Here is a 15,805-nt window from a genome sequence, read left to right as displayed (position 1 = left end):
TGTGTGTGTGTGTGTGTGTGTGTGTGTGTGTGTGTGTGTGTGCGCGCGAGGGGGGGGGGGGTTGCTTTAACATTGGATTAAAGTATATTCATAAAAAGAAGTATGCTTCAATTTTATTTCTTACTAAGCGTATAAATTATGAATTGTTCAAATGGGCACTATGTTACTCTCTTGCTACCTATTTTCTAAGTGTGTACCCTATTTCTTTTAAAGCACTTTGTAGATGGGTTGCAGAGGTGATTAAAAACTAACTGTATCGAAAGTCCATGAGAGCAAGTAACAATGCATTATACTTTCTTCTCCCTCGCTCTATCTCTCTGTCGACTGCCTCATTGATGTGTCAACCCCTAAAAAAATGTTACTGTATACTATCTCAACTTGCAAGAGTACATAATTTAAAAAAAGTTTTGTTTGCCTATTTTTCCCCGAATATTTTCGATTCCAATCTTCCTTTATATGGCTTCAAACTGCAGAATTTCACTAGATTTTTTTTTTCATAATTCCCTCTGGGGGAACCCCCGGGACCCCTAAATTGGGATCCCTGCATCATTCTCTCAATGCTATTCCCCTTCTTAAGGGAAATCCAAAAAGGCAGAGAAATACACATTGAAAAAACACACGCACAAAAAAAAAAAAAAAAAAAAAGAAAGGAAGAAAGAAAAGAGCATAACTTTATGTCTCAGGGGAAAAGACAAATATAGAGCAGAAAAAAAATCATTAATAATTTGCTTTTTTTAAAAAAAATAGCAGTCTTTGTATTTGCGTATGTTCCATTGTAGCACCTAAACAATTTATCCGACTTTCATGAATAAGTGTCAATTGATTCGTTATTATGGCTCAAGTAACGTACGCTATCAATCGACTTCAACAATAGGAGGAGTTGATTTTACCTTGCAAAACTCGAATTTAAATGATTTTTTTAGAGTGGGTTTTAAATAAATTTATTAATAACCCGACTAAGGGAACAAAGGGTAAGAAACAAGTTTGGTGTTGATTACTATTATAGTCTTATTGAGTTAAATCAATCTTTTATTGTTTAAATTTTCTATCAGCTTCATGTAATAGCAATAAATTAGGTTTACCTTTTAAGTTTTAAGTTAATGATATTCTTGTATATCAAACTAAAATGCTTACCGTAAATTACTCACGCTATTATTTTTTGTCCATCTTAGATTAAAACGGAAAATATTTAAATAAAATAAAAGAATAAAAACTAAAAACCGACTACGGCAAAAAAAAAAATAAATAAAAATAAAAATAAATAAATAAATAAAAAAAACTAATTTGAATTTTGACATCTTGAATTCAAATTATGTTTTTCGCAATCACGAGTGTGTGTATGTGCGTGTGTGTTTGTGTGTGGGGGTATGTGTTTGTGTGTACGGGTTATGTGTATGTGTGTGTAGGCATGTGTGTTTGTGTCTGTGTGCTGGCATAAGTGTGTGGGTAGTTGTGTGTATGAATGTGTGTGTGTGGGAGGGGATATGTGTATGTGTGTGTAGGCATATGTGTTTGTGTCTGTGTGCAGGCATGAATGTGTGGGTAGTTGTGTGTATGTGTGTGTATGTTTTTGTGTGTATATGTGTGGGTGTCTGTATGCATGCGTTTGTGTATGTGTTTGTGTATGTGTGTGTAGGTGTGTGTGTGTGCGTGTGTGTGTGTAGATGTGTATGTATGCGCGTGTGTGTAGGACATGGATGCAACCTGGAGACGGCTTTCGCTATAGGAGCAGCATCGTGAGGAGCCCGTCGACGGTGATGGTGCGGAGGGTGGCGGGGGGAAAAATCAAAGGAACGTCAAAAACAGTCAAGTGAGAACAATAAGCAATCGTGATTGCTCAAAAAAAAAAAAAAAAAAAAACCCTAAAAGATAAGAAACAAGGTAGGTGCTGTTTAATACCATCGTCCTATTGAGTAAAACCAGTAATTTGATAGGCTAGATATTCCTGTTTATTTAGTTCTATTGAAATCCTCTGCCACTTTCGCATTAATAACATAATTCAATTCAAATACCGTAGTCGTGCGGTATAGTAGAACTGTAGTTGAGAACGCACGACAACGGCATTTGAATTGAATTATAATGTTATTAATGCGAAAGTGGCAGAGGATTTCAATAGAACTAAATAAACAGGAGTATCTAACCTATCAAATTACTGGTTTTACTCAATAGGACGATGATATTAAACAGCACCTACCTTGTTTCTTATCTTTTAGGGTTTTTTTTTTTTTTTTTGCCGTATTCGGGTTTTAGTTTTTTCATCTTTTATTTTTTAGAGCTACAATTTCCGAGGGAGTGCTCCAAACCTCTTCTCCCCTACCATTATCAAAGACAAGTAGAATGCATCTTTAAGAATGCAAATTAGAAAAATTTCTTGTGGCGGGCCCTTGAATTACTCCTCCACGTCATATCACAAAAAGAACGTATTGAACTCCGTTTTTAGCACTACAATTGCAGAAAGAAATCCGCCTGACAACCCCGAACCACCCTCTTCTGAACATTATTGGACATAATGTTTGCGTTTTGAACGTTTCAATTTCAAAAAAACGGGCGTGGGGAGGGAGTCGCACCGGAGCGCATGATATTACGAAAGTCAGTTAGAATTACAAATAAAGAAAATTTTCCTTTGATATGGGCCCTCAAATCTCCCCTCACTCTAACATCATCAAAAAGATCGTCTAAAACTGCATTCTTAGAGCTAGAAGTTCGAAAAATAGACAGGTGAGTGACACCGAACCTCTTCAATCCTAACATTACCAAAGATCGTCTAAAATGCGTTTTCAAGACTAAAAATTTCGAAAAATTTCCGGGGGAGAAACCCCCGGACCCCCTTTACTTCGGAGTTAATACTATTCTTAAGGTTTGGTTCATATCGGCTTCCTTTTAAATCAGAAGATCTATACAGCCGCCACAGAACAAACAGTACTTACAGAAATTCCACTTTGGGGCGACGATTATGCATACATTTGTTGAGAAAAAGGCTGTAACCTTCTCAATAATTTTTACTCTTATGATGAACTTGTGTCGCCTAGTAAAAATTCCTTAAAAAATGCTCTGCAGCATGAGTGTGAACAGTCTAAGAAGCTTTCCTTCCCTCGTGTCATGATTTATGTCGCAAATTGACATGAAGTTAAGAGACCAAAGAGAGTCTGGGATGACTATAATAATGAGCTTTTCAGGACTCCAATTTCAAAAACTTCAAGAAGAAAGTCACTTTCTCGTCTCTCCTCTACCCTAACTTAGACAAACATGGCCTAAAATAGAGATTTTAGAAAGTCACTTTCAAACAATTTCTGGATGGTAACCCTCTCCCCCTCTCTTGTCTAATATCGCCAAAGAGAGCTTTAAAATGTGTTTTAGAATTTGTGCTTTTAGAGCTTGAGAATTCTCCCTCCACTACTATCTCAAAAAAAAAAAATACTTAGAATTGCGTATTCAGAGCCTAAATTCCGAAATATTCCAGAGAGATCCCTTGAACCTCCTCGTTTCGTTTCTTATTCTCAAAATTACCTTGAGAGAGAAAGAGCATTTTTATACTTTCAATTTCAAAAAATTTCCAAAGGAGAATGCCCACCCACTTCCCGAGCTTCTCAATCTTCGGGGGAATTGCCCCAAACCACTACACTTTACCCAGAGTTATTGCTAAAGATAGAAATTGAAATCTTAAAGACGTAGGCTAACATTTTGCGAAACAAATTCGTGCCCCCCCCCCCCCTTGTAATGTCTTCGGTGATAATCTAAAACGGTGATTTGAAATTTCAATTTGGACATTTTACTGGGTGAGTTCACTGAGAAGAAGATGAGATGGAGGGAATGAAGACTCCAAGACTCCAATTCCTGCTCTAAGGGTGAGTTCAGTCCCTCATGCCTTTCTCTAAATTTCCCATATAGCTTGAAAACTCAATTTCATAAAAGAACATCTTCCTCTTTCCTCTGTTGTTACCATGTGTTATCAAACTACGTAAATTTGCTTTTTTTAGACTTGAATAGCTGAAAATTGTAAGAAGAATACCTGACTTCCTTAATTTTTTAAAGATACCTTAAAATTGACTTCAACTTAAAAAACAAAACTAGGGAAGCCTATCTTCCGTTCTCCTAGCACTACCAAACATTGCTTAAAATTGTAACTTTTAGGTGAGTTTTGAAAATTTCCTGACGCAACTGAGCTTTTCCTACCAAGAAAGATGAACTAAAATTTCGTTTTTAAGACTTCAACTTAGAGAAATTACTGGAAAGTATCCACCGATCCCCCTCATCCCCTTCGTGCTTCTTCTGACGTGGCTAAAGATATCGTTACTTCAAAGCCTCTAATGCCTAGATGGCTTAATGGACACACATGTGGAATTAAAAGGCAGTGAGTGTTTTCAATATTTGTCAGTTTGAAGGCTCTAACCGTCTTCAAATAACACAAGACCCGCCCTCCCCCTCTCTTGCCAGCACCAATCATAATGGTCTGGATGGTGTATTATCTCGTATACGTTACGAGTCTGCGCTTTGATGAAAAAAAAAAAATAAGTTTTTAAATTTACCTGAGCATTTAGAAAAGCTAGATCTAAATACAGAGAGAAAGAGCGAAAAGTTTAAATAGGTAAAAGTACGGGAAATGATTACTTTTTTTCTGGATTTTTTTTTCTTACGGCGCGGGGCCCGTAGCATTTGCTACTTCTGCTCTATGGCTAATCCGGCCCTGATTGGTAAAATGTTAATGCCCCCTGTGGGGGCATAATTCGCCTTTAAAGAGCAAACCTCGCTTAAAGCGAGCAATATTTGTGATTCATAAAATTTCTTTAGACTTCCAGACCAGCTTATCCTTTCTTGGAAAAAATCATTTCACATTATGAAGTCAACCGAAAGTTAGTGATACGTCATAGATTCTGGAAACAAGTGACGAGTGCCCTTTTTAAAACAAATGTAGAGTGAAGAAGTATTAGAAAATTATGTTAGTTGTGGCCATAGGACATAACCAACACACACGAAAGACACAATTAAACAGTTCAAAGCGAACCAACTTCTTCGGTACTACACAGAAAGTTAAAAATCTTTATCTTTACTAATAAAGATGAAAGTCTGTGTCTGGATCTCTGTTACGCCGCTAGACTGTTCGTCCGATTTTCATGAAATTTGGCACAAAATGAGTTCGTAGCATATGGGGGAGCACCTCGAAGCGATTTTTCGAAACTTTGATTTTGTTCTTTTTCTATTCCAATTTTAAGAACATTTTACCGAGCAAATAACCATAACGTGGACGAGTAAATTACCAAATTATCATAACGTGGAACTGTAACATAGGCGAGCAAATCGGCGAGAAATTCATCATCCATTATTTGTAAATATACAGGTGAACCAAATGGACTTTTAATTTTCTACAACGGGCAAAGCCGTGCGGGTGCCACTAGTAATAATATAAAAGTGAGTGTATATGAATTTCTATGTTTTTTCATGAACCCGCTTTTTACGAGCACTCGCTTATAACGAGAAAATATCGTGGTCCCTTCACGCTCGTTATAAGCGAGTTTGACTGTAGTTCTATGTAGACTGTTCTATGTTAATCCACAATCAAGAAGCAATAGTAAAGGGCAGCCCATGATGTTAAATGGGGATTTATTCGAGCGTCTTGAGGAATTATTAGAGTTTGAAAGTTACGTTATAAGAAGAAGAAATTTTTTACCTTCAGTGATGGGGAAATCGTCTACAGATATTCAAAAATGTATTTGAAAAGAAAAAAAAACATTTACATGGATTTATTCGAGCGTAACAGATATATTGATAGTTTAGATGCTCTAACGTGTCTCTGATACTAAAGGCTCAGGGATGAGAGTGATCAGAGAGCAAACAAAAATAATTATTAAATAAAAACAAAAAACCCCGACAGCGTAAAAACCAGAAAAACTAAAAAGAAAAAAATACAAGCCTAGTAGTTTAGAATGTTATTAAGGTATTTTCGGGAATAAGCACCGCGGCGTATACAAGAAAAAAAAATTGCCGGTGCGGCACATACAACGGGTGTTGCGGATACCATGTCTTTTTTTTAAGTAAAAAAAAGTTATTGCAAAAAAACTGAAAATGCTGCCATTAGATGGCACCACATAGACCTGCTGCCCGCAGGTAGCACAACATACCGATCGACGAAGAAAAAGTACGTGTTTCAATATTTTTTCTAACATTGAAAAACGTTTTTCGATGTTTGCAATACTCTCTATTTTGCTTCTGATTTCAAAAAATAATAATAATAAAAATATTACTGCATAAACGCTTTTAATAATGATAAATTGATTTCAAACGTCGAAATAATCAGCAAAAATAATTTTTTAAATCAAGTCGGCAAATAAACGTACTTCGACATAAAGCTATGTTTCAAGAACCTTTTCCGTTATTGTTCGAGATTCAACGTCGAACTATGTCGTTTCTACGTCGATTGATATTTTTGTGCTACTTAAGCCACTTGGGCCTGAGTTTGTCATTGACGAGGCATTGAGGAGAAGGGTTCGCGTCCCTCGTTCTCGATAACCAACCAATGTCTCCTCCCAAGGTAAGAAAATTATATTTAGAGTAAAGTATATATAGTTACTTTAATTAAAATATTTCTTTCATTTGCACTTCATTCCAGTTTTCTACATTTCTAATTGTGCTTTTAAGTTGTTTAATGTTGGGTGCGACGCATATATTAAAAAAAAATCCCTTGCAAATTTGTTACGATGCGGCGCTTACACCAGGTGCGGCGCTTACTTCCAAAAATATGGTACTACTGAATAACTACAATTTGATTTATAGGAATTCCCGAGTACCGATTGTGAACATGTTCAGTATATAGAGAGGTAATAATTGAACGGGGTTAAAAATAGCGTTCATAATACTGGGGTGTTCAGAGTGCAGAGAGGTCAGCCTATGTTAAGTTTATGGAGTTTCGCCAGGACCATCAAAATGTGTTCAGAATATCGGGGTGTTCAGATAGAGAGTCCACTGTATACGACTTCTTTTTTCGTGAGACAGATGGAATAGCTAATCAATCGGAGTTCGCTTCGTTCGCTAGATGGGTTGTGGTAGCGTGGTCGCTTGGCGAGTATGGAGATAATCAATAGAGTTGTGGAATTATTTTACATTTGAAGGATACTATTTGATGCTTTTTTGTTTATTCGGCAAAACATTCTAAATTGCAAAAAAAAAAAAAAAACGCTTCACACGCTAAAGGGCTAGGTTACGGTAGCGTGGCTGTTTGGTGCGTTAAGCGATGAACTATACAGTTAGAGGATTATTTTAAGTTACAAGGCAACTGTAAATCTAATTCAATGTTTTGGCAAATGGTTTTAAATTCCAAAGAAACTTTAATACGTGTTTTTTGAAAAGGAGTGTACGTTTTTTAGCGGAAGAAATATGATCATTTCACATCAGAGGGGCGGGGGCGTGGATTTGTTATATTCAACGGTCTTCCTTTGAATTCTCAGCACGAGCATCGCCGTGCGGGTACTGCTAGTATTGAACAAAATTCACAATTGAGGTTGTTAGAAGCAAAGGGATGTAGGTGCCAAAATTAAAAATTTGGTGATAAACAGCACGAATAGTAGGTGAACCTCTTTTCTTTGGGCAAGAGACAGTACTAGTAGCCCTGGTAGGTGCTGTTGTACAGTATGATTTAGAAAAACTTTTCAATGAAAGCCTACCTAGGACTTAAACTATAAACGCGTTTTACTATAACCTTGAAAATGTCCACTGACATCCCTTTGCTTCTCACTGCCTCAACTATTCAAATTTCTAAATTTTATTATTTTAATTTTAAAAATTTGCTAGCGCCAAAGTTTTGTAGCACATAGTAATCGAGGGGCACGGCAGTGCCCCAGCCAAGTCGAGCGCGAAGCAAACACTGCCGTACCATCTTTACTGGAACCATTTCGTCGCATTTTCAGGCCCCTATTTGAGAACCTTCTGATGAGACCAGAACGCAGAAATTTTCGTCATCCAGTAAGCTATAATCACACAATGGAAATCCGAAATTTCAAGTCTGTAGGTCATTTAGTTCCGAAGTTAAGCGAAAGCAAAGTCTCGCATTTATGGCACTCACTCACTCATGATCATCAAAATAGAACTAGTACTTCCCATAAACTCAGAGAGGTGAAATTTGGTACGGAGTTAGGGTTTGATGACTACATAAAGGGAAAACTATAAAAACTAGGCTAACCGCCTTTACAAAAAATATTCAACTTGGTGGGCCGCTTCATTTGATGTCAAAAATCGAAAGTCTGAAGTATCTAATGAAGAACCCTCAGCTGGTCTCAGCTGTATTAGATATGGTAATGCCCCCTTCTACTCTTGGTACATCAAAAAATCGACTGTCATTGCGAAAGTCCAGCGTAGTGGGACACATCTTCTAATTTAATCTAGCCTAACTTTAGTCTACTCGAACATCACACAAATTAAATGTTTCTACAAAAAGAAGTGAAATCCCACCAAAAACATTCTGTAAAAAACTAGCCAAGTCTCGATGGAGCTGTTTGTTTATCTCTAAAAAGTAATGAAATCTAAACAAAGTCATGACAAGTCGAAGGTTCCTTACTGCGATTTCTTTATTGTTATAGTTAATGTTGTGTGACTTAGCCGTTAAAGAGTATACACAAGGGTACAAAATCAGGTGCTCCATGACACGATTGCACCAATCTGTCGCCAGAACCGCTACCCATTGGCGATGGAAAATTGCCACTTGGAAAACGTGTAAACAAAATTGACTTGTACCCACTAACGTATAAAGAATGTTTAACGGCCAAGTCACACAACATTAACTATAACAATAAAGAAATCGCAGTAAGGAACCTTCGACTTGTCATGACTATTGTTTAGATTTTCATTACTTTTTAGAGATAAACAAACAGCTCCATCGAGACTTGGCTAAGTTTTTTACAGAATGTTTTTGGTGGGATTACTTTGAACTCATTCGTTACATGGATTTGCTTGTAATTTACAATTGTAAAATTACAATTGTGATTTACAATTGTAAATTACCTAACTAGTTCACACTTCAAGTTTTTTAGTGGGCGTGCCCCATCCGTGAGCCTTTCCGCCTACTTGAATAAATTACTGAGAGAGAAAAGTATGCATGTAAATTTCAGCAATCTTACTTGCCTCATTGCACAACTCAAATTTTCAGTAAATTAATTTTTAGAGGAAAAATGAACTTTGATTTCTAGTCTAAATAACTATTTCTTATATTTCTTCATAGGCCATCTACGAAAAAGTCAACCCTTTGTACCCCACGTGGCGGTTCATATATTTCATTACCATATATATAATAGCCAATGATCGAGTAACGCTCTTGAAGTCATCAACAATGAAACTTGCGCCACGGCATGATCATTTGATAATATTTTCAGGTAATGTTTAAAATGCGGGGAAAGGCTTTATTGTGACAAGGCTGAACTGGATCCGGCAACCTAACTGTTTTACCGGTAAGACTGTGTCATTTCAGGGGAATGAAGAAACGAAAAAGCGGTCAACAATGAACGTATCTACTGGAGTTTAGGGTTAATCCACTGGATTTAGGGTTAAGGGATACAGTACCTCAAAAATGATGAAACAATCAAAAAATTTTTTATTGCTTATTTCAAAACTAAAATATTATTCTGAACACAGGGGAAAAGTTTCGTTGATTTAGTTCAAATATTTAAAAAGTTATGAGTGGTTTTAGACCATGCTCGCTATGTGTTCTTATGCAAAAGAAAAACACTAAATTGCTTTTTCTCGATAATGGTTTTTTTTTTTTTTTTTGTGTGTGTGTGTTTTCATGTCATTAGAATCCCTAAGGATTTTTTTTCTATTGAAGATACAGATTTAAAGTAAAAGTAATACTTTTTGCAATTGGGATAACATATTTGACAAAACTGTGCATTAGATAAGCATTTTATAGAATTACTCAAATGTTTAGAGCATGTTAAACCTTTAAAAACCAAATTTTCTTTAAAAAAAACTTTGAATTTTTACATAATTAATCACAGAAATTTTTCTAATAAACTCATAAGCAAATGAAGTACAGATTATTAGAGATGATTCTAGTGATTGTTCAGCAAAAAACTTTTTTTTAATTAGTGCAAAAATAAAAAAGCATTAGAAATTTTTTTAAAAATTGAAATTTTCCTAAATTTTTTGAATTTTTTAAAAAAGTAGGCAATATTTTTAAATTTTGAAAATAAATTATTGATTACGAAACAAGTATGCATGTTATGGTTTCAAAAAAATATAAAATTTACTTAAATTTCAAAAAAATTGCTTGAAAGGTATTGTGACCCCTCAAGCTATCAACTATCAAAGAATCACCAAACAGGCAATTGCTTCGTTTCTAATTTAGAAGCAATTTTCACCCGACATATCTTGACGGGCGATTTTCTAGTTTACAAATAATAATTTTAAAGGGCAATGACGAAATTTTTTGCTTAAGAAATCCCTGTAATTTGTTAAGCAGAAAAAAAAATTTGTTCATTAATGTTTAAAGTACTATAGAAAATCGCCTGTGTCAAGGTATGACGGGTGAAAATTGTTTTCAACATTTGAACGAAGCCAATGCCTGTTTGGTGATTTTGATAGCTGACATTTTAACCCGAAGTCTAGTGGATTAACCCTAAACGCCAGTAGATAGCGTTCATTGTAGATCACTTTTCCGTTTCTTTATTCCCCTCAAATGAGCCTTACCAGTACAACAGTTAAGAGACCGAATCGAGTTCAGCCTCGTCTAAATAAAGCAGGGTTGGCAAAAAACCCGGGTTTTTTTTTTTTTTTAAAGCCCATGGACCCAAGGTTTTTTTTAAAATAAAATCCAAAAAACCCAACTAAAGCTGGGTTTTTTAAAAGAAGTGTGGGTTTTTTGTCTTTTTTTAGGATAAATGGGGTGCTTGTAGCATATTGTAGTGTAATTATATGGACAAAGCATAAAAATTGTCTTGGGGTTAAAAAGGCTGGAAAATTCAGCGTTTTCTGAAGAAAAGTAAAAAAGACAAAGAAACCCAAGAATGGTGAAGTTTCAGATTTTTTAGCTTCCATGATTACCAACAGTTAGGGCAAAGTTACTTCTCGAGTGATAAAATTTATTGTTCGTTGGTTCGTTTTTAATTACTACTTTTTTTTTTTTTGCATTTTACTTTACTGTATTTCATTTTGTTATGCAAAACTACTGTAGAACGTCAAGTAGTTTAAATCCCTTTTTACTGAATTCCAGCTTAATCAAGACATTTCTTTGAATTTTATGTTGCCTGTTTTTCTATTTCTGTGTACAGAGTAAGAAATATTAAACCTTTTCGTAAGATAATGAAAATACTGTATATCCTATTCTGTTTTCTGTCCGACCGTTTGTAAAACCTGTTAATTTCTAAAAAATATACCTTGTTTATTCGAGATTTGTGACATGCTGGTTTGCAGAAAATAATTCACATGAAAGCCTTATAGCTAGAGTAGTTTCCTCTGTACAATCAACAAATATCGAAAAAATCAGACGTGACAGGACTTAGTCAAGATAATTTGAGTTATTTGTTGACCAGTTAAAGAAAAAAGTTAAATATATTTATTTAAAATCTTGAAGTATTTGTGTTTAATGCCATTAAGAGTTAAGAAATACTATTAAAGTTCAAAATTCATTTTTATGTCCTATCTGCGGTGAAGAACAAATAAAAAGGAAGTTTATATTGCGAAAGTATTTAAGTTAATTATTTTTTTTAAAAACTTCTCAGAAAATTTAAAAAGCCCAAAAGTGGGCTAAACAATGGGTTTTTACAAAAAAAAAAAAAAAAAACCCATTGGGTCAAACCCTGTTGGGTCCAATCGGGCCAACCCTGAAATAAAGCATTCTGCATGTCAAACATTACCAAAAAATACTATCCAATTGTCATGCCAAGGCGCGCGCTTCATTATTGGTGAAGTAAGGAGCGTTACTCGATTAGTGAATTGGCTATTATATGTATGAGCATGGACGCCCATGTAGTGGAGGATCAAGCCCCCTACCCCCATAGAAATCGAAATTTCCTTGCTTTTGGTACGTTTTTCTTTATAAAAATGTAAAAAAATTTCTTCTCCAGCCATTCATGAATAAGTTATAAAAACTCTAATCTGTACTGAAATCGTTTTCCATGGGAAAATATCCTGCTAAACCATGGAGAAAATATCTTGAGCCCCCCTTTATTATGTTTCATATGGGCGCCTATGTGTATGAGGATTATTTTATTTTGAATGAAATATATGAGGCGTCACGTGCCGGACAAACAAAATGACCGTTTTCCGTGATATGGCCCTCCTAAAATACAGTCGAACCTCTATATATCGAAGTAGCAAATTGCCGGAAAATAATTCGATATATAGAAATTTTGATACATGGAAACGATCTTATCTTACTACTATTATACAGGTGTCTCAAAAGGTCGTTTACAAACTTAACATGCTGGTCTGTCATATCATGATGAACAAGATTTACATAGGAACATGTGTTCGCAAACGCAATGCTGGCGCACTCCATGCACACAAAGTCAGACACTAACGGATGCACAACATATCAAATATCTATTATACAAAGACGGTTTTATACAACATTTTAGTCTTTTAGGAAAGCTTAAAGCAGTTGCTAAAATTTGAGTCCTGCCAGCTCTCATAATCACGTTGCAACGACAACGCAGCGATCAGAGAAATCTTGTCAGAATGAATCGTTATTACGACGGTCGGTACTTCGTTCGTTGCGACGGTGTCTGACAGTTAAAGACAGCAAATTTCAACAACAGCTATAAGCCTTCCTTGAAAACTAAAATGTTGTTTAAAATCGTCTTTGTGTAATAAATATGCGACATGTTCTGCATCCGTTAGTGCCTGACTTGGTGTGCGTAGTGCGCCAGCATTGGGCTTGCGAACGTATGTTACTATGTAAATCTTGTTCATCATGATATGGCAGACCAGCATGTTAGTTTGTAAACGACCTTTTGGGACACCCTGTATATGCGAAAGTTTGTCTGGATGTATGGATGTTTGTTACTCTTTCACGCAAAAACTACTGAACGGATTTTGATGAAACTTTACAATAATATAGCTTATGCATCTGAATAACACATAGGGTAGTTTTCGTCCCGTTATGGGGGGCAATAAAATACAATTTTCGTGTAAATTCTCTAATATAGGGATGAAAAAATACTTGCACATATTTACATTATATGTCCATCGAAAGCTCTGATTTTTCTGCTGAAGATGGCACCTGTTCCAAATTTCTAAGTAGAATAAAAAACGAGTTAGGAGCTTTTTAGTTCCATGTTCGAAGGCTTTCCTCAACTCAATACAGTATTTAGTGTATCATCTCAACTCCCTGTCGAGAGCGACAATTGTTTTGCTTTTCGTGTCTGTTCAAGGCTTTTCTCAAGTCAAATCTTGAAGTAAGATTTTTGCACAAGATTGGCAAATAATACATGGATTTGGCTGATTATTCTCCCTTTTAAGGCAACTTTGAGGCAATTAATGCGGTTTTTTTTATTTATTTGTGTTGACTGGGTATTTAATCGATCAGCAGAAATCTAGTCAAACTTTTTTTTTGGAATCATTTCAATAGCTAAGGCATTTGGCAATTTTTTCAACTGTTGATGTTTGTGAAGCTGAAGAGTACGCAATACCGTTTCTCGGTTTTTACCATGTAACCAAATATCGCGATTTCTTTGATATTTCTTTCTTTAAATTTGTTAACACGTAAAATTATTCGCCAACTAAATCAAGCAATTCCATAAACAGCATAAAAACTTCCATTCATTTGTCTTTGAACACAATTTCAAACAATTGCCAAATTTTTACTATTTATTGGGAACATTTCGGGTAGCAACATTTTATAATCACAAGAAGTATGTATCTCAGTATTTGGCGACACTATCTCTTTGATGAAAATTAGTAATACACATTTTTACAAAGTAGGGAGGGGGGAGCCTCATTTAAGTTATCCCAATACGATTAATGCAAATTTAATAACATTTTAAATCGCAGTAAGGGGATTACGGGCGGCTACGTTTTTAAAAAGTTTGTATTTCAATAGCAATATAGAGAAGGTTTTAGACTATGTTCGAAAAAAAAAAGATAAATCTTTTTAAACAAGTGAAATTTATTTTCATATTTTGGAAATTCCTCAAATTTGTATATGCTTAAGTATCGTTTTTTCGTTTCTAAAAGAGTACTATTTTGTTCTTCATACTTATTGCCATTTTACTTTTATGGGTTAGGAAGAAGCTCTATTTTTAATCACGTCAAAGCGGTGTGTTATGAGTTGTTTCAGTTACAGCAGAAAACGGATAAAAGTAGCGATTGTTTCTCATAATTATTACAGACCCAAGGAACGCCGGGCATTTTTGCAACGTACAATTATCTGGTAACTAAATAAAGTTATGAAATAGAGTCCGCCCCCCAAAACTTTTTTGATAGGAAGAGTTATGATAACGTGTTCGGGACGAGTGTTCAAAAATTTTGGCGCTAGAGCCATTGCAAAAGTTGCATTAAAATGTAAAAACTCCGTCAAATTAATTTTGGTAAAAAGATCATTAAGTACTATGAGGTATTGAAATTAAAATTAATTCGCCAAATTAGTGAAACAACACCCTTAACATTAAAACTACTATTAAAATGTAAATTAATCCACCAAAATCTTTTTTTATCTCCAGTTTTACCAGGCGACTACGTTAGTAAATTGGCGAATTATTTAAAATTTTTATGAAACTTTTCATTTTCTTTTTTGTGTGTGTATTTTTAAGGGTTAATGATGCTAATTAGGATTTTGTGGAATTAATGCCCCTATTTTAATGGCAACAATAGAGAAAATTCTTCTTTCTTTCTTTCTGTTATTTTGTTTTTCTATTTTTTTTATCCTATCGGACCTGTACTGATGAATATTTTTTGAAATAATCATGACTTAGATCATCAAAGGGAAATGTTATTTGAAAACGCTGACAGAGACTTTCTAATAGAGACTTTTGGGAATTTTTCTCTTTGCGAAATGAGAAGTTTTTTTTGTACTATTGTGCTAATTTAAATGGGAACTTAAGAAAATAAAAAAAAAACCTGTTGTCCTTACTCTAATTTTAATGGTATTTTCACTCTGAACTTTTTGGTATTGTAATCAGAACCGTTTACGTTATTTAGAAACAGTTGATTTCCCTCTAATGGGGATTTTAAAGGTTTGATGTTCTCTAAAGGGACATTATTAGAATCAGCATTTGTAGTGATTGTTGATCCTATTTTGGGACGATATCTCCGGTAAGAAGCTATACATTATGCAATAATTTGGATAGCCGGTGTAGCGCTGGATATTATTTGACGGAGATCAGGATTATAAGGAAAAAGTTTCACTTTATTTAAGAATAGTTGACCTCACTCGAATTGGATTTTTTGAGAATTACTCAAACTAACTTCTTTGGAACTCCTGAACGTTTTCGTGATTTATTTTGTGTGATTTTTTTGGGTGTCTTCCCAGTTTCGCCGACATTTCATTTACCCCCCCTTCCCCCTGATTTTTAGCTTTAATCATACCTTTTGATAAATTTAAAGGGGCAGGCAATTGGAAATGTCAGCGAAACTGGAGACAAACCATTTTTTAGTAACTATTTGACCTCTGCCTGTGTTGACCGTTAACTTGAATCGATTGAAAAAAAACCTACATCAACGTGAGCGAAGCCGCGGGTAAAAGCTAGTTTTATCATAAAAATGTCCTAAAACATTAAAATTAAAGCTAATTTTCGTGTATGAAACCCCATTTCTAATTTATACAAGCATCGGATGAAATGAAAATTAATAATTAAAAAATTAACAGAAATTATTTTTGTGCTTTCAT

The sequence above is a fragment of the Uloborus diversus genome, unplaced genomic scaffold (assembly GCF_026930045.1).
Source record: "Uloborus diversus isolate 005 unplaced genomic scaffold, Udiv.v.3.1 scaffold_13, whole genome shotgun sequence".
Classification (NCBI taxonomy): domain Eukaryota; kingdom Metazoa; phylum Arthropoda; class Arachnida; order Araneae; family Uloboridae; genus Uloborus; species Uloborus diversus.
This window is presented reverse-complemented; position numbering follows the sequence as displayed.